The 20,833-nt window shown below is 39.2% G+C and overlaps 1 protein-coding gene and 1 long non-coding RNA gene across 2 annotated transcripts in view; one reads left to right on the top strand and one right to left on the bottom strand.

Annotated features, from left to right (window-relative positions):
* LOC116058719 (inactive N-acetylated-alpha-linked acidic dipeptidase-like protein 2) overlaps positions 1-20,833 on the top strand; it is a 457,605-nt gene that overhangs the window by 177,302 nt on the left and 259,470 nt on the right. The gene's annotated exons all lie outside the window — the stretch shown is intronic.
* LOC116058780 lies at positions 16,806-17,609 on the bottom strand. The gene is made up of 4 exons (XR_004107118.2): positions 17,433-17,609; positions 17,264-17,343; positions 17,050-17,162; positions 16,806-16,933 (listed from the first exon to the last, which is right to left on the bottom strand). It is a non-coding gene; the product is annotated as an uncharacterized LOC116058780 (long non-coding RNA).

Below are 20,833 nucleotides of genomic sequence, written 5' to 3'. Positions count from 1 at the left end.
ATACAGCTCATGCATACTGTATGCATCAGTTCATTTCTGATGTATAATGCAAAGGCACGATTTTTGGCATTAAAATCAGTATTCCCACATATGTTCCTCCACATCACCATGGAAATTGTGTCAGGCTAATTCTGCTTGAACCTGGCTTCTCTTGAGGTTGCACACTGCACGGCATGCTGCCAAGGCTTGCCATATTCACACACTGACAAGTGGAATTAAATGCAAGTGGCATGACCTGTGTATCCATAGTATGGGTATATGTACTGTGTGCCTATGTGTGCAGCTGTGTGTAACTCTGGTGTGTTGGTGCTTTCTCTTCATTTCCTGGTGAGAGGAAGTAATTCTGGGCCCCAACCTTTTTATCAACATCTCTGCAGTCTGAATAATGCAAGCTGTTGGCATCTGATGACTTCTTTCTGGATTCATACCTCATTTTCTTTTCTCATGTAAGTAGAAAGGAGACCTTTGGCACGTTGCTTCTCTTTCACTCTGCATTATATATCGGATGTAAAACAGTTTTCCTAAAAGTGTTGCTCTCACAGACATTGGCAATTTAAAATGATAAAACTGCTTGTCCATTATTAGCCAATGTATCTCTAAATTGATTGATCTGGATTTGTTTTCCTTTCCTGTCCTTAAAAAAATAAGTGGGTCATTTGATGAAATAAATAAGACTTGAGAACTTGTGTAGCCCAGTAAACCCTTAATATGACAAAAGTAAACCCAAAATATTTTATAGCACGGGGTAACCATGTCAGCTCGAAGTGTTCTAGAAAAGAAGTAGAAAAAATAATCTGTTGCAGTTGTAACTATGAATGATACGAACATACAGCATTGAGTCCAGTCTTTGTTTTCCTTCATTGGAAATGTGGCTTGCAGCATGGCAAAACTATGTATCAAAACATCCACCCATTAGTTAAATATCACTCAGAACATACAATAGCTTTAAAAGCAATAACTACAATTAAATGAATCAGGGAAAACCAAGGAGTATCAACTAATAATAAAAACAACAACACAATAAGACAGGGATTGTTTTGCTGGTAAAGACAGGGGTGCAACATGAATTGCTGGAGGTTAAGACCCACAGCCAGGTCTTTTGCCCCTGGCTGTGGGTCTTAACCTCCTCTATAAACAAAGCAGCTCAAACTCTTTATGTAATGGAGTGACTGCTGATCACGCTCAAAAAACGGGGTGCCGCTGGAAAATAGCCTCGGGAAGGAACTTATTTTGGTGGAACATGTGTACGTTCAAAAGTTGTTTTAGTCGTGCAACAGAAAACTCAGATTGGATAGATAGGTTTACCCTGCAGAGATCTGAGGAGTAGTTAACCATAGTCCTTATAAATCCACCGGGGTTTAGAATTCCAACACAAAGAAGCGTTAGGTAACGGACATCCGGTCGAAAAAAAGGACATACGGCGGAATTTCTGCCGGCAACGGGGCAATCCCGGAAGTGGAACATCATGGATATAGACTGTTGGGGCACAGACCCAATGAATGATGTATTTAAAAATGTATTGTTGTTTTGTATACATACTAAACAACTTACTGAGCATTGGGTCAATGGCAGAGAAGTGGATTATCCTGTTGAAGTGGTGGGGGGATACATTTAAGGGGATAGAATTTGGATGGAGGGTTTAAGTTTAAAAATCTTTAGCTTTTTACATTTTTTAAAAGGGTGAAAGTTTGCAGTGACATGACTTCATTTCAATGGAATTGGTGGGCTCAGCAAATTCTCTAAATATGCACAAATCCTTTGCTTCAAGATCATCTTTCATGCCACATGAATTTTGCCCCATTGACCAATAGCAAACCCGTCTTGACAGTGCTGCCTAGCCTTCACTGTATGTTTTCACTCCACTCTGCCTCTTCACTCACTATCACAAAGTCTTGAGTAGATTTGGATACCATTTTTTTTCCAGAAAAATTAGTCACTTATCCTGAAAAGCAAAAAGGGGTGTAATGGGTGTGTCTATTACAAGTAATATAAGTAACATTTTTCTTTCACCAGACAAACAGTGGGCAAATTATCCTTTGGAGCCCTTAAACAACATAGGGGAACCACAGTGCTATGACTTATTGTACTATTATATTGTACTTATTGTACTTACTTGTATTATCGTACAAAACATGATAAAGTGGTGGAAGGACACAACACATTCTCACTCCCATCGTGCCAAAAAGCGACGCTTGGTCAGGTGTCTTTGGCTTTTGTTATTGACGCAAAAAGTCTCCTTTAGCTCTTATTTAGACTGGGTTGGGACATACGTTCAAGTGACATGCGACACAAGAACGGGACAGTTAGGTTTAAGAAAAGATCGTTGGTGGGGTTACAAAATGTACATTTCAGTGACATGCGGGACAACAACAGGACACTAACCCTGCTACCGTTGTCGCTCTTAATACTACGTCATCTTACAGTGCCACGGTTAAGCTGCTGCTCTGCCTGGTGCGTCCCATACAGATGCTAAAGGGGGATTTTTGTGTCAGTATCTGATGCTGAGAGAGTTTATGAGTTGGGAGTGAGAACAGGTTGAAAGACAGCACTGATGCAAATGGACAGTGGCTATTGTATTCGTTGCTGATAAGAAAGAAGTTATAGTACTATTTGCTTAAATGCTTTACTGCCTCTTGATTTCTTCTTGTAATGCAACAAACAGAGGAAGGGAAATAAATGTTTGGTTCAGCACTCCGCACAAGCCTGTGATAGGTTTGCTCTTTTTTTAGCCTTGTCCTTAATAAAACCTTGACCTTATTAAGATGATCCTCATCATCTATGCATAGTGTAATCTAAATGATAGCTTTAGAAGCTAGGAAGAAACTGAGTGCTCTGCTGCATCCTCTTGCTTGGCATTAACACCAATAGGGCAATCAGTTAGACCTATGAAAACCAGGGTAAATATGATTTTTGAAAACAAGAAATGTACAACACATAGTCACACTTATTTCTGTGTTGCACTGAATAAAAGATGGTCCTAAACCATGTTTTCAATCAAATTGTATTTTCCTTAATAAAGTAAATTAAGACTTACTCTTGTTTGTAACCTTTTTATTACTAGGTAGCGCTGTGTAACTCTACTGTGAGCTTGTAATTTACATTTCTCCAAACTGAAGCTCTTGGTAGAAAAGATAAGAGTTCCCATTAAGTCAGTTTTTAACCATTCCATTTAAACATTAAGTGCCATTTGGCATGCTGTCTGGCTCACGATGAGCCAAAAACCAAGCTAACACTGAACTCTTTGAAGTGTCTATATGGTAAGAGTGCGACTAAATATGGAAGGTGAAGCAGTAGTGATAGTGTATGGATTTGGGATGTTTGACAGGGCACTTCAGTGCTCTTCGCCCCAACATGTCTGTAGTAATGTCTCGCTTTATACCACTTGTCTCTCTTCTTTTTTCTTGCCTCATCTTAACTCTGTTTTTGGCAGACACTGACAGTAAGTACACTAGGGTGTTAAGAGTGTCATTAAGCTTTCATTAAAACACCATCATCATTAGAGTAGGATTAGTTATTCCCTGGATCCAACACTTCAGCAGCTCAGGAATATCAAAACACAATCAAAGTCTTTTAAAACAACAAATGTTGCCGGCCCACTGAGAAGCACCAGTTGGCTTCCACCAGCAACCTTTTTTTTTTTTGTTTTCGCTGAGTGAGAGACGGTCTACTTTGGCTGAAGATATACCTGGAACTGTCTATACCATGCCAAAAACATGTTGGCAATGAGCTTTTTAGCATGTAAAAACTGAGTAAACTGCTCACACACACACACACACACACACACACACACACACACACGCACACTGTTTAACGAGGCTCCTGCAGGTTCAGCAATGAAACACTTTTTTCAGATGTTTACTTACTTTCGGTTTTAAAGTATTATTGTCTTCTGACAAATTTCTGAGTACTATAGCTAATAGTATATCTGACTTCTGGTCTAACTTTAAAGAGTGTTTTGACTTGAGTGTTCTATAAGGCATTTTTCATTTGATATCACTTAATTCACATAAAAACGTGGATGGAAACTAGGCTACTGTGTGAAACAATATAATCCTTGTCTGTTTTTTGACAAACACAAAAAGAAAACAAAACACTATCAAATAGCTTTACATACTCTTGGTTTGGCCCTTGGACTATAATATATATAATCTATCTATAAATTGCAGGAACGTCTGTCTGTCTGTCTGTGTGTCTATAATGCGCATATCTCTCGAACCGTTAGTCCGATGGATTTCAAACTTGACAGGTGTCTTGCTATGGGCACGAGTAAGTGCAGTGCCAAGTTTGACTTTGTTAGGATTAGAAATGCAAAAGATATCGTTAAATAAATATCGGTAAAAGAAGCACACATTGGCTTTTACCGCTCTAGCCGCTGGCCACTCCCCCTCGCACACTGCACACTGAGTGAGCACAGGGGGGGGTTTGACTCTTTGACTCTTTTCCTGCTTCCAACATTAGCTACATGATTGCTGGATATACCAAAATTACTTTTCTTCACTTTCCTGGAGCTCGAGCGGAATTGGAACATTGCGACTGTTGTGTGGAATAAGGCTGGCGAAAAAAAGGCGCTACGCTTTTCCGTGTCTATTTTTTCACTAAGAGGAAACTCAACAAAAAGCCATTTTCCAACACAAAATATCAAACAAAAGCCAGACACTATATAGTATTAAGTTGCTGTGAGCTGTAGCCTACATTCACCTCTTCTGAACAGAGGCAGAACATAACGTAATCTTGGAGATTATTGCTTCACAGCGCTGTGCAATGCGAGAAAATCTCAGAGCTGAACCGGGCGGACACAGCACTTTTCATCAGACTAACCCCGGGTTAATAAGTATACTGCTAACTAATAACATTACCCTCGCCAAAATACCCACGCTAATCAAATCCCCTACTTCACCGTTAACTGTCAAGCCACTAAACCTGTATGGAAATGAACACCTGAAATGTTAAATTCGTTAACGATCCGACACGAGACAACATCGTCTCTCTCTCTCTCTCTGTCTCTCTCTCTCTCTCTCTCTCTCTCTCTCTCTCGTCCGGTTCTGGTTGTTGATTAACGCAGATATGTGCTGATTACGGGCCGGGTGGGTAGCGCACTGCCATGAGTCCAGGACGCTAATGTCTAGTTACTCCACATTTTCATTGTGATATTTTGTGATTACATTCTGAATCTGCAACGTTCTCTGTGAGGTAAATCAGTAAGATAGTAGTAGGCTTTATAGGGGAGTTGCATATGAAGTGGTTTGGGGTCCTTTTGTAAGAAATTTTGGGGTACAATTTGGTTTTGATGAATTCTACAAGCAGCAATACCACAGGCCAAGCAATCAGCCCGTTCCAAACAGGCACATTTTCAACAGGCACTGCACTAGTATATAATAAACTGGGTAACAGCCCTGTGGCACTCATTCATCAGGGGGTGTTTAGGGGCTGCATTGGTAGGGTGTGTTGTTTTCAACCTGATCTCACAGAATTCCGTGAAATGAACATGGCCCCATAACTCAAAATCTGTGGCAGTTTCACGGAATTGCAAAAAAATCTGTGTTGGGCCCATGGAAGAATTCCGTGAAATGAACACAGATCGACGAAAATTCCGTGATGGGCCCACGGAAGAATTCCGTGAAATATACACGGCCCCTTAAGTTAAGGAAAAGGTCATGGGTGGGCTTACGTTTCCATGACACACGGGACAACAACGGGACGGTTGGGTTTAGGAAAAGAAGAACGGGTCGGTTGGGTTTAGGAAAACAATAAACGGTTGGGTTTAGGAAAACAATAACGGGATGCGGGACAACAACGGGGCAGTTGGGTTTAGGAAAAGAACGGGTTAGTAAAGCAAGAAAGCGGCGGTTGGGTTTAGGAAACGTGACACGCGGGACACGATCCCCGGTCTCCTGGGTGAAAGTCCTGTGTTGTTTGACCCATCCACCACCCCAACCAACCTCCCTACGCGGATTTCTGGGCTTTCAAACTACTCACTACCGTAGTCGCTCTTAATGCTACGTCATCTTCTCATTGACTTTACATTGGCATTGTTTTCCGTGGTGGCCACACGGAATTTTCACACATTCCGTGCCACCACCACGTAATGCGGTGTTAACAGTTTGTGATCATTTCACGGAATTCTGTGAGACCAGGCTGTTTGTTTCATGTACCACTGAGACAATACAATCCAGGCACGCCAGTTAAAATAATAGATCCATGAATATGAAGGCTTATCAGACACCAAAACACTGCACAGCCGTTTCTTTATTCTCTATTCAGATTCTACTTTAGAAGTTAAGTTAGCACAGCGGTAATCATTTTATCTTTCATTGCAACAACCAATAGCTTAACAGTAGTAAGGTGGCAATCACATTACACAGTAATTAAATTGTGGAGGGAGGAGGACCTGGTTGGTTTCAGCCTCAAAGTCTAAAAGAACTTGCCAAAGTTTATGATATTTGGCTAATTAGACTAAAAAACAGTTCCATACACTTTAGGAAGACCACAAGTTAAATTGAAACATAAGAGTCAAAGACATCTTGTTCCTGCAAATGCATTTTATGGTTGTTTATGGAGTTTGATACATTGTTCAGGCTGCCTTCCTTCCTGTACGACTTCACTTGCTCAACAGTCCAAAAGTAACCACAATTTTGATTGTGAATAAATGCATATCGGTCGGGAACTGGTCTTTATTTAGAACCAGGTTTCAGGGAGGGGGGGGGCGGGATCTCTACTTGATGACAAAGTATCAATATGTGGTGCTGACTCAGTTCATTTTTATACTAGTTTATACAGAAGTTTGTCTTTCTGCACCATAATAAAATTACCAGTTACCCAGTGCTAACCATGAAATATTATGTCTGGTGTTTTTGGCAAAGATGTACAGATAGCCATTGTTTTTTTTACAGCCATGACATACGTGACTAAACCTCTGCATTCTCATCTTACACATCACACTCCTCTGTTATGGTGTGGTGGCCATTTCAGCGATTTACTCACTAACATTGTTGTGGAAACACAATAAGCATGGAAACTAAATGCACACTTCATGCATTACTGCATTACTTCAAATACTAAGTTATTCATCTAGTAAACTAGTATTCACATAAAATAAAAAAATAAAACATTGAGACCATTCAGCAAAGCACACTGGGTAATAACAAACGCGACACTGGTTGCTATGGACTCATCACTAGGCTTCCTCAGTCATTGTATATTTTAGCATATAGGTAAAGCTGCCGAAGCTGAACATTATCCATAACGCCATTTGTCAGACGAGCGTCAATTTGGGACCGGGACCGAAAGGATATTTGAGTTGGGTATGGCTGCAGCCTGGAGACCTCCCGTCTCATGCCATCCAGGCTTGGTGCAGTCCGCAAGCTTTTACTTTTCAAAATAAAAGCTTGCGTCTGGTAAATACCGTAAAGACCGTACCGAATGGTCCCTAAACAGAATACATCAAGGCACAGGCAACTCGCCCAAACCACTGATTGCTTCATTTGTTCATTTTATATGTGGTTCATTAAAATGTACGTTATTTCCTACAGAGGAGAAGCAGTAAGGTAGGATCAGACGTGAATAAGGGTAGTCTCATCATTAAATTTTGACAGATAAATGTGTTTGAAATTTGTGTGGATGGAAAAGATCAGTGCCAGCAATTATACACATTTAATTTGTCACTCTTTTTGAAGTACTTCTCGGGTAATAAAATTGAATTGAATAAATGATTTCAAGTATTAAATTTGTAAGACTCAATTTGCCAGTAACTGCAGTGGCTTGAAATCAGATTTGCAGTTTGCATCGAGTTTAACTTTTAACTTGAAACTTAAATCCAGTCTTCTTTATTTAGATTAAGCTTCATGAAGGACAAGTAAAGAAATAGGAAAGTTGAATTTATTACGACCTTTCTGTTCCATTTTGTAGGAAAAGAAAAGAAAACACTTGACCTTGGCTCTCTTTTTACCAGTCCTGACAAAGCCATATCTTCAATTCTTATCAGAATGCCCGCTGCTTCATTCCAATTTGTTGAGTGTAATAGGGACAGAATAACTTTGGTAGATACACCTATGGATAAAGACATGCTTTTATTCCCCAAGAAACTTGAAGGCAAAAGAAATACCACGCATTCACTGGCAAATTGTGCCATACAAATTAAGTTCATTCATTTATTCAACAATCAATAGTTAGATATAGTATGTAGCCCCAAAGGGACACTAAATGGCAACGGATTTATTCTCAATTAATTTGCCAACATTTTCAGACTACTACTACTCGGAGATAATAATCAATGCAGCACCAAAGGTATTGTTATTTTCTAGACCGAGCTGCCAACGGCAAAGGCAAGAAAGCAATGACTTACTTTCTGTCCTAATCATTAAAAGAAAAAACAGATTTAATTTTGGCATTTTGTCTTAGAGGAACTGAATCAGTTCCTCTCTCTTCTCTGAATCTATCATTCTCCGTACGTCTCTATCCCTTCCTCTCCTTCATTTCTGTCTGCTGGCGCGAGCTTAGCAAAGTTTCTAATAGTGAGGTGTCAGATATTCACAGGGATGAGAGGAGAGGACCCTCCTGCAGTGCTTATTAGCTGTAATGCATTCCTTTCCTCTGCTTTGATCACTGTGGGAGACCGTGTGATGCTTCCTGCCATCTCATTTGTTTCATGTCTAAATTTTATCCACTTCAAGGTTTATACTGACACACACAATGTACCCAAGGCCTGACTAAGCCAAGTTATGTGGCCACATGGTGTATGTGTCTGTCTGATATAGTGTAATATGTTTTGTATGGCATGTTATGCTCATGTTATATGTTATTTAGAGTGGAAGCACACGTTTCTTTTTAGCCATGTGGCATGGCTCTAGGTTTGGCAATGTCAGACGGTCATTCTGTCTTTCTATCTGTCTGTCGGTCAGTTAATCGGCCCACCCCTTTGGTCCAGACTGACATAACTCAACAGCTATTAAATGGTGCGCCATGACATTTAATACAGATGCCCATGGTACTCAGAGGATAATTCCTAATGACTTTGTTGATCCACCTGACTATTCCAACAACAGGTCAAAAATGTCACTTATCCTGTTAAAATGTCACAACATCTACTAGATAAATTGGCACAAAATTTGCTTCAGACATTTATGGTTCCCAAATGATGAATCCTAATGACTTTGGTAATCCCAAAGTTTTCTCTTGTGCCACAATAAGGTTGACATTTGTGGTTTTTAGGGACATTTTCCAACAAGATAGATTTCCATAAAAGTTGGTGCAGGCTCCCTCAATTGTAATAACTTGGATGATGTCTTGATTGTTCCTCTAGCACCATCATTAGGTCAAAATTTTAATTTGTCTAATACTTTGGTTTATGACCAAATGCCTGCAAAACTAATGACATTAGTGCTAATTAGGAAATAATAGCTAATCCAACATGATAAACATTATACCTGTTTAGCATCAGCACAGATGCTTCACAGAGCCGCTAGCATAGATTCCTAGTCTTGTTCAGTTACAGGTTCTGGCACAAGACTATTACTTTGCTTATCGCTCACAGCCAATGCAAATAACTGCTAACAAGAATAAGGCATGAATATATTTTCCGTAATTTCTATGCTTTTTGTATTCGTAAAGTGAGTTGATATCAAATCAGTTTTATATGTACCATTTACATCTAGTTTCATGGCCAAGAACTGATCAGTTAAGATAAATGACTTTGTTGATGAATGTGAATGAAATTTAAATTTACTGTACTTGGCTATATATTTATCCAATCATGAACTTCTCCCATGGAATTGACAGTAGGACTGTAGTAGCTCAGTATGTAGGGACTTGGCTTTGGAACCGGAGGGTCGCCATGTGGACTGGTAGCTGTTAGATGTTGTTAGGTTAGCTAGGTGCCAGTTCAACTCCTGGGCACTGAAGCCCTAACTGCTTGGGGTGCCTGTCCATGGGCAGCCCCCTCACTCTGACATCTTTCCATTTGTGTATGTATAGATTTCTGGGCATGTGTGTGTGCTTCAGGCCTGTGTGTAAATGTAACAACAGAGTGAAAAAATGACTTCTTGTCTCGGAATGAGCGTTGAGTGTTTTTGCCATCAGAATTTAAAAATAGTAGTACTTTGACAGAAAGTTCCACATCAGCTGCAACCATCTTGTTTGTTTTCAAAAATGCCTAAACAGTGCACCTCTTTACTAAGATAGGTTTATGCTCGCCTTAGTGTCCCCAGCGCAATAGTGTGCAAGCCAAAAACCTGACATCATTAGGTATTTTGTGTAAAGTGCAACGGCTCTGCAAGTTGTCAGTCATTGTATCAAACCAGCCCCAAATAGACTACCATTATAAAATCCACATCTCTACAACTTTGACTTGACACCTCAAACTGCAAACAAGGTAAATTATTAGGGACCATTCGGTATTTATGGAATGGACCACCGGAGGAAAATAGGGGAGGGTCATGTCTTTTTATTCTTTGTTGAGGGGAGGGTCACCCAACATTTTTTAGTCTAGGGGGGGGTCACCCAACTTTTGTATTCATGAAAAAAGCAATATTTCAAAGTGTCTTGTTTGGTGCATATTTTTTCATGTAGCTCTTAGTCTCTGGCCTCCTTCGCTACCAGATGGGTCTGACCCATGAGTTTGCTGGGGGGTAGAGGGAGCACTGCTCCCCTGGTGGCTGAAAAGGGTAATTGCATTGTTTAAAAAATGAGTGGAATAATTAATTATATCTGGCATGACCAGATATTTTATAAATATCTTAAATAACACAAAACAACTAAATGGTGGTAGGTAATACATCAGATTTCATATACTGCTTTAGTAAAAAAAGTATTACCTGGCTGACGATGGGAGCAGCAGGACGCAAAAAACGAAAGTTACTGTTGCACTAGTCTGGACATCTTGCCGTGCCAACCTTGCAATAAAGGTTTCCTAATTGCCATGTATATAAATGTGATGTCAGCTTACTAATTGATTGCGGGTTTTGTGTAGATTTGGACTTTTATACGTTTATTCCACTTTGTTTAAACGGAAAAGTGGAGAGGTCTCGTTCACCTGTTTGGAGCTAGCTGGTGAATGTGATGCCTTGCTGGATACACCGTGACTCTGTTTGTGGATCTACTGATCGCTGTGGATTACTTTTTTTTCGTGTCATTGGATTACGGCAAAATACGGATCTTTTTTCTCAATGTGTCTTAACGTTTTATGGTGAGTTTGGAGAGGCATCTCAACAGACTGTAGGTCCAACACTGATTGTTCACTGTTACATTTTAATTGAATTTAAGTGTCGGGGCATTCCGCCACGTCTGTCTATTGTGTTCCAAGACAGCCGTGCCGCGATTGGATTTCATAAGGGCGAATTGTTAAATTGTTACAATGTAATTTAAAATCTGCTTTAAAAATAAACATATATGTTTTGGAATATAATGTTCAGCTTCGGCAGCTTTACCTATGTGCTAAATATATACGACTGAGGAAGCCTAGTGACAAGTCCATAGCAACCAGTGTTGAATTGGTTATTTCCCAGTGTCCTTTGCTGAATGGTCTCAATGTTTTATTGTTTTATTTCATATGAATACTAGTTTACTAGAGGAGTAACTTAGTATTTGCAGTAATGCAGGAAGTGTGCATTTAATTTCCATGCTTATTGTGTTTTCACAACTATGTTAGTGAGTAAATCTACTGAAATGGCCACCACACCATAACAAAGGAGTGTGATGTGTAAGATGAGAATGCAGAGGTTAACTCATTTATGTCATGGCTGTAAAAAATCATTCATTCATTCATTCAGTCATCTGTATGTCTTTGCTAAGCGCAAGCTAGCACATAAGGGGAGGGTCATGCTTCTTTTTCAAATCATTTTGGAGGGTCATAGAAAAATTATTATTGGCGAGGGGAGGGTCAAGTCTTCTTAGCCTAAAGGTCCCAAAACTCCTCTGGTGACCCCTTAAATAAATAACGAACAGTCCCTTACTGTCATGTTGCGATTTCTTTTTTAAACCATGAGGATTTAATATGTATTAAACTATCCCTAGAAAAGCTATTTTTACGCATGTGACGTCATCCCAGTGTAAAGAGAGAAAATGTTTTTGGCTTATGTTTTTGGCGAGCAATTTTTATTCAAATGAACTGATGTCATCTTGGAATGTGGGTATTCAGACTAAAAATGGCACTGATCAAATGAAAATGCACCCAGATGATATTGCATTCACGGCAGTAAAGGTTGAGGTAGTTGAAGCTTGAAGTTTTCTTGCCCAAGCCTCTGTGTCGGCACACAGCTAATTGAAATGAATGAGATTCTTTTTATTTTTTTTACACATTTCTGTATTTCTGAAGATGGCCTTATTGCATGGTTGGTCGCAGTTTATTTTATGGCACTTTAATAGGACGTAATAAGCCATACTTTGTAACAAATCAGACCATATTAGACACAAAACTAACACAGTTACCTATCCTAATTAGACACCATACAACTAAATTATATTCTAATTAGAAACCATATTGGGCATAGCCTTTGTAATAGTCAGACAAAACACTGAGAGCTCAGAGGACAATACATTTATTTGGCATTTATTTAACATAGTTTCACTTTGTTACAGTGTCATTTGTTGCTAATTAGAAGAAAACTGTACGTTAAGTAATGGCAAACTATGATGAGTCACATCTGGTCGCTACTTCAGTCCCTCATAGCCTGAAAGTTCTCCCATGGAGTTTGTACTGTAGGTGGGAATACATAGCCTAATACATGCTTCATTGACTCCCATACCAGTTAAAACCATTTACTATTATGTCACTATCTGACCAAAGTAACATCGGCTATGGAAGCTGCTAGGACATTGCATCTTTATTTCCCAGTTACACCCTAATATATGGGTTGTTAGCAACACAACACAACAGCACTGTACTGTAATCTAAAGTGAGACTCATCGTTATATCCCACTGTTTGGTCTTATTAGACTTTCTTATAAGATAATTTGTGACACATTACAACAGAACTGTACCGTAAAATGTAATCACATATCTAACCTTAAACCATGTTAATATTAAAACACATATTAAAGGTGTATTGGGTCGCTGTTACTAGATCTTTATTTATTAGTAAATAGTAGACGAAAATGGCTTTGTTTGATGCACAGATTTGCATATATTAGTTCACGGGTAAATAAACACATGGGCTAATTCTATAATATGAAATTATGATTTCATGAGCATTGCCACGGCACAATAAATACAATTAACATCGGCTAAACATTGCAACGTAACAGAATACAGAGAATGTAGTTATTGTGCTATTGTGCTACAGCAGTAGTATTATAACTTACCATCAGTGGCTTCTTCACAGGATTAGCGGAAACCTATGGCAGTAAATTAGCAGAATGTGAAGGAAGCGGAAGTACACCCATAATTTCAAAATAAAAGTCTTTGAACATTGAAGCTACAATGCGCAACTATTTTATATTAATGAATGTCCGTTACATTCAAGCCATTGCCAAATGACTTGATACAAAGCTAATTACTATCAGCTCCACAAAATTCTGTCTGTATCTCTCAGTATGGCTATTTTTACAAAATGGTGTTGTCGGGCGACTGTCGCACACAGAAGCTTGAGTGATGCGTTTTATGTCACCGCTAAAAAAGGGCAACAGCAGTGTTCAGCTTTGCAGACGAAGAGGACATAACCTGACAGGATAAACACTACTAGCAACTGCGTGGAGGGGTGGGGGTGGTGCGCGATCACTCAAGGCTTGCGTCATGTGGACAGTGTTGTTGTCATTACTTAAAATTCCTCATGGGGGCAACAGAAACTACGCACTATAGCTTTAAGTTGTGAATTATTTATAATTGATAATACTGTAAAGTCTGAAAGTTTAAAATACTATAAAGTCTAATACAGCATCACATATGGTTTCTGACAATATAATTTAGGTATATGGTGTCAAATTAGGGTACAACTGTGTTCATTTACTATCTAATTCCAAGTTAGAATTTCTAGTTGTGGTCTAATTTGATACACAATATGGTTTGTTATGTCTTATTAATGTATTGTAAAATAAACTGTGATTGCATGGTTTATAGCTAAATCAACTGCTATTGTGTGGTTTATGATATTCTATGGTATGGCAGCACAGTATGGCCTAGATATCATGGTATTGTATGGTATGATATGGCATGACTTAATATGCATAAAACCACTATGTTCTGTTGTAGATAAAAGAATACTTCATTTCCAGCTGAAAAAATAAATAGATGGTAGTATGGAGATAGTGGAGGGTAAAAGTACCGTGTATCCAAGCATGAAATAACATGTTTTATGTTGTGGTATATGTTGTAGTGCATTACCATCTCAGGGAAGTCCTGCTGTCTCAGCTATAGTGCATAAACCTCCTGGGTAAACCTTTCTGTCCCAGTAGTTTATTTCTTAAAATCGGTATCAGTTGTGGCACACTGTGACTCACTGAGGACTTTTAGCATTGCATCACAGTTGTCACTATGACTTCTTTGAGAAGAACATGCTTTTTAACAATGAAGTACATTTCATGACCAAGGTGAATATGTATACAACCATTTTAGTTAGCCATTTGTCTTGCACTACATGTCATAATATCAATAGAATGACTAGAACCACATACTGAACAAGCCAAGGATTAATGAATGTCCACACTACAAATGAACAGCCCAGTTATTGAGTTTCTTGAACCTTGGCATTAAGATTACTGGGTGACAACATTATTGCTTTCTACTACGAGTCAATCAATAATGAAATAAAACACTGCAAAAACATCCATCATAATTTGTCATTCAGTTAGTCATCTATTGAGGTTTTAAAACATATTTCATAAAAACAGGAAAGTAAATAATTTGTGTTTACTGCTATATTAATGTGCTGAATGTCGAGTACAGCGACTTTTACGATTGACATCCCCATAGATTGTTACCTTTTAATGTTTCATTATCCAAACTACGGTACTTTAAAAGGTAAAATGGATATGGGATATTATATATTTTGTCAACAAATCCAATGAAAAAAAACTATTTTGATTTTATTATCAAACTGTGTATCTAACATAAATGAGGCACACACATATACACACACACACACACACACACACACACACACACACACACACACAGTAGTTCTTTTGAGAAAGTCCCATATCTACCAACCTGCTGCCAGAAATACTCACTAGAGCACACTATTCTACAGAGTTTAGCTGTTTAAGGAAATAACTTAGCCTTTAAAAAAAATTATTTTAAGGAAATGCTGAACAATAGAAATATCATAAAAAATATTGTGTAATATATTTACCGACTATAACAAAATTAGATTACACAAGCACTTACTCAATAGTCAACTGTCTTTTTGTCAACTTTTAATGGCACTTTAACAATACATCATATGGTATACTGCCAATGATACAAAGACATCAGTGAGGAAATCAGACGGTTTCTCTCTGTTCCTCAAACTCTCACTTCTTGACAGTTATTCATCAAATTGGTATGATGATTTTCTGCCTGCCCTGCACATCATGAAGTAAGCGCCTGGTCTTGCCTCTGTGAATATGTCAAAATGTCAGAGGACTGCACTGGTCTTCACACACACACACATACACACAAAAAGAAATTATAGAGCTGTCTGTCAATCCAGGTATCAGTTAATATCAGTGTCCAGTAATGGAAAGACTTATTTACAGAGTGTGGACACTGCCCAGGTATTGATTTGTGGAGTTCTCGCTTCACTGAACATTAAGAGGATGGAGAAAAGAGAATAGAAGAACCATCATGAGAATCTTAGCAATTATTTTTAATTGGTCAGCACCATCTGTTTAAAGGTATTATATGTAGGATTTTCCTTAAAAACAATGTATAGACTAATACCAAAGTAGTCTCGCCTTGGTAGACCTTCCTCCACAGCGCTGTGGAGGAGGGTCTGGCTAGTCCACACAGCATTCCGGGTTGGGAGAAAAACGTGCTCTGGTTTATTGACATTTCTTTAAACCAATCACAATCGTCATGGGCGGTGCTAAGTGCCCGACAGAGCCACGGTGCCATTAGTGGTGTACAATACTGCAATATTTGGTATCAATCCAATACCAAGTCAATACAGGACCAGTATTGCCGATACCGATACGATACCGATAGTTTTTAATAATTAAGGTGGATGAATTTTCATGACCTGTCAGAACTAAGTTACCACTGCATGAAAAGTGGGATTTTCATCCCCGTAAACGCCTGTAAACGCCCGCAAATCTCCCTAATTTTCGGCAGTTAACGACAATTTACAGGTTGTGAACGTCGTGTTCGTCTGTGCCACATATTGTCGGAAACGAACCATGACGTATGTGGAGAGGTCCCAAGGAGGTGCTAATGGCTCTAATAAGCATATGAATAGCAGGGAAACCTCTCCTGGCCAGAGAGTGTCTGGCCTAGTTAGCATATGAATAGCAGCGACACCGCGCCTGTCCAGAGAATGTCTGGCCTGGCTTGAATTTCCTCACTCAGTATTGGCTGAAGCCACTACTTTTAAACAAGAAAAATCACTCCTGATTGGTTGGCAGATCACTGCCAACCAATCATATATATACCGTATTATATATATATATATATATATATATATATATATATATATATACACACACATATACATATATATGTATGCTATTATGTTGTATATTAATGTCATTGTTATGCTATAGACTACACTATATTACCATCAAGGACATGAATTTATTGAGGAAAGGAAAATTTGCCAGGAACGTGATGTTTATTCAAGAAAAGAGCTTTATTAGCACACAACACACACAGCCTACACAACAAATGGTAAACTGGTAAAAAAGGTAACTGGCAGCATTCTGTCTTAATTCGGTCCGTTTTGCAGAAGACTGTGGTGCGTTGTCCTGTACTTCTACTGGCTGCGAAAAGGACGCACAATCCATCCAGCACACTCTGTCTCGCTTCCAGCAGCTGTAAAAACAAATCAAAAAAGACAATCAGTACTGCACGATGCACTGCGTATGAACACGACACATCTATTAATTAATTAAAAATAGTCACATTGACCAAAACGGATCTAATCTTACCCTCTTTCTTCTTGCTGGACCTTGAGCTCAACTCTTCACAGCTTCCGCCTGCGATGCGAGATCTGGTTGTTTCTACCTGAAGCTCCTGCTTACTGTCTCGTAATTACAGACAGCTGGAAAACAATTAAATGAGAGTGGTATGAATAAAAAAAAAAACATTTTTAAGTCACAGTAAAATTAAACAAGGAATGAGAAAACAGGAAAAGTTACTTACACACAATGTCGTCATTGTCAACATCATGTAAATCTGGACTTACTCCGAGCAAATAGGTCACGGCCTGAGGCGAGGTTAGTCTGTGAAAACAAAATGTACGGTTAAGATCGTCTATTAACGTATCTATTTCCTTATACAGCAGAATGAAAGCATATTCTTTAAATCTTACCCTTGCTCCAGTTTGTAGCGCCTACAATTTGTCTCCGAGTTGTGAAGACGGCGTACTGCTTCCTGTAAATTACAAGACCAAAAAAATACACTTTTATAAAGCAACTTACACTGGTCCCGCTTATTAGCTCTGCCTAATAATGACTCGCGCTGAAAGCAGTCAGGCACACAGATGTGCTGCTCGCGTTTAAACTTGCATGCATGGTGGGGTTTAAAACATTACTGCCAAAGTCTAAGTAGCCTGTTTAACATCAAAAGACAGTCATTGCACTTCTCAAGAGTTAATCAACTGTACAGACTAGCTCACCGTTTCATTAATAATCATATAGGCTACTTACGTTCTGTGGGCGCATTTTTACGGAGCCCCGGAGGTAACATGGAGGAAAAAAATAACAACGCTCCGTACATTGAACAACTCCTGCGTGTTTCCTTTTTAGGTGCGTGGTTGTATGCCCGTGATAAGCAAGTGAAGTTTGACAGAGTGTACAGACAACTCTTTTACCAGTTGGCCTGAAATACTCCCATACTTTGGAAGCTTTTGCTCTAACTCTCGGATGAGTCATCTCCCTCCGCTATTTTTCAAATCTGTAAGGGTGGGGGTAGGGGCAGAGTGATAGAGAAAGACAAAGAGGAGGCAGATTAACCAGCAGGGCGCGAACAGCGCACAGACTGGTGTGGAGGTGAATTACAGTGAGTTTTAATGGAATACTGGGGACGTTTAATAACAATAGGACAATTGAAGTCCAGATTATGAGGCTATATGGTGCTGAATTTGCCAGAATTTTAAGAAGACAAATGGTTGGGACTTTGTCATGCAATGACAAAGCTGATATGCTTTATGTGAAGCACAGTGTTTTGGTGTCAGCAGAAAGACTTCTCTTAGAAAACTGTACAGTGGTGCCTCTGTCTCCATTCCACCAGACAATCTTGGATGAGCAAGACCAAAGAAATGTCACTGTAGTCATGCCACTATGCACAGTGGATGAGCTCTAGGAGACTGTGATGTTGTTTGCATGCAATGCACATTTTACCTTTATGGCAGAGCCTGATAAAACTAATTGTTGAAATAAATTGTATTGTAATATACTGAGCATGATCTATTTATACCACAGATTTTCTTAAAATGAAGTTAATAGCAGGGGGTAAAAACTCCCCCTGCTACTACCCTTGATTTGCATTTGTATAGCTTACAGCATTTTCATTTACATGTTAAAGTCCTGGGGGGGGGGGCAACTGCCAAGCAAGGCCCACGTCAATTTCCGACAATTCACGGCAGTTCTCTGTGTTGCCTGTAAATTGCCATTTACAGTCGTAAACCTGAACTTCCACGACAATCTACAGTGCCGCTTACTGACGAAAATCCCACTTTTCATGCAGTGTACATAACCGGATCGCCAGGCCAGCTAGGTTAAGTGTTTTTGTTATTTTATATTTGGATTATTAATAAGTTAAAACTCAGGACTGAATTTCCATATGCTTGTATAAATTTGTTTTGTTACCACTGTATCTTACATCCTTTTTACAAATTATACAGCTTGCTGTTGTTTAATTTTTGGCCTGAAAATATAGCCACACAGCGCTCCCCTTCCTCTCTGCCATTCTTCTTCTCCGTCTCTGTGCTGCTTGTGTGTGTATGCTGCTGGCCAATGCCGGGCCTGGCTGCTTATTTGCTTGTTTGCCTGGAGCCGCTGAGTCACGTGACGGTACAACATCAAATCACAAGAGGGGGGAGAGGAGCAAAGCGTGTCTGCTCTGAGCTGTGACAGCAGCAGCACTTACACAGACACAGACAGCCAGGTCGCCTCTGTGATGAAACTGCAGAAGTGCATACTGGAGAGAAACTGAAACTAAAGTATCGATCTCATTACACTGGTATTGATCAATCCACCCACCACTAGGTGCCACTGCAAAATAGCCTTGGGAAGGATATGGTTATGGTTGAACGTCATGCAACAGAAAAACTCAGATTGGACAGATAGTTTAGCTAGCTGTCTGGACTTACCTTGCAGAGATCTGACGAGCAGTTAACCATAGTCCTCATTAATCCACCGGAGTTTAAAATTCCAACACAAAGAAAGCAGAAGGTAACAGATATCCGGGTGAAAAGAGCGCAATTCGGCGGAATATATAAAAGTATATGGCGAGTCATTTTAACTTTACGGAGCACATGGAACTACGTCACATTATAATGTCATGTACACACTCTTAAGTGTAGTAATGTAACAAATTTACGTTAACCCTAACCCTAAGTTTGTATAGATGGCCAGTTTCCACCATTAAAGATCACATACATTATACTGACATCATGTAATCAGTTTTGCCAGGAAACATAAAGGACAAGTAGACTTCCCTGATACTACTCTTCTGAATTACTTCAAGTGATAAATTTGAATTAATTACATGTAAGAAGCTGGTCAATACAGGATTTATGTGGAGAGCTAGAAGATGAGGGCGAAAAACAAAAAGTCCAACATCAAAAACAATCGCTCTCAAGCATCTTTTAACCAAGGGTTTGGAAATAGTTCTGGAGTATGTGGTAATGAAGTGCTGTGAAGCGCTATTATGTTTCCTCCATATTTTGTCTGCACATCAATATTGATGCTCTTAGAAAAATACTCAACTTGGATCTCAAAATCAAAGCTCTTCATGGTTCCAGGAAATTAAATATTGTTTTCCAAGACGTCAATTTTTAAAATGAAGGCAAAGATGTAATAGAGAGTAAAATAAATTCTTGTTTTTACTGGGAATGTCAAAGTGAATGTGGTATTATCACATTAACACAAATTTGCTTTAACGCCACACTTTATTTGACGCATTAACACAGTTTCTCTTACTTATAGAACCAAACATCTAGTAACTACTGGTTCACTTTCGTGATTTTTTCCCCGTTACCAACGGAAAGACTGGCTGTTTTTGCAACTTCAGCGTAGGGGAATGTGATGTTTATTGCAACTTCAGTAGTATCTGCTGCCTTGAAACAACTCTGGTAAACAAATCTGTGACACAGCAGCCTTCAGTGGTATTGATTGGCTATTACTCATGATGTGTAACCATAGTGTATAAAACGTGCGTAACCAATCAGATAGTGCTGTGGATGACAGATGCCATGGATGTATTAAGCGAACTGTGTTGGGCGTGAAGCCTCATTCCAATGTTGCTCAGTAGCGCATGAAGCAGTCATGGGTCTGCTCACGTTCAATATGTGTGTTTATCATGCCTAGTTAAATATACAATTTAAGTGTTTGGACTGGTAAGTTGATGTACCCCCCAAAAAATGATCCGTTGAAATATAAACGTTTCTTTCGCCATGCGAAGTGTATGGGAAAAGTCTTTCTGGGCCAGCGGGTTGCCAGATGTTGCAATTTCACTTTTGGCCTCTAAGCCCATGGTTGCATCAAAGCA

This window comes from Sander lucioperca, chromosome 11, assembly GCF_008315115.2.
Source record: "Sander lucioperca isolate FBNREF2018 chromosome 11, SLUC_FBN_1.2, whole genome shotgun sequence".
NCBI classification, from domain to species: domain Eukaryota; kingdom Metazoa; phylum Chordata; class Actinopteri; order Perciformes; family Percidae; genus Sander; species Sander lucioperca.
Note: the sequence above shows the minus strand (reverse complement) of the source record. Positions and strands in the feature narration are given on the sequence as shown.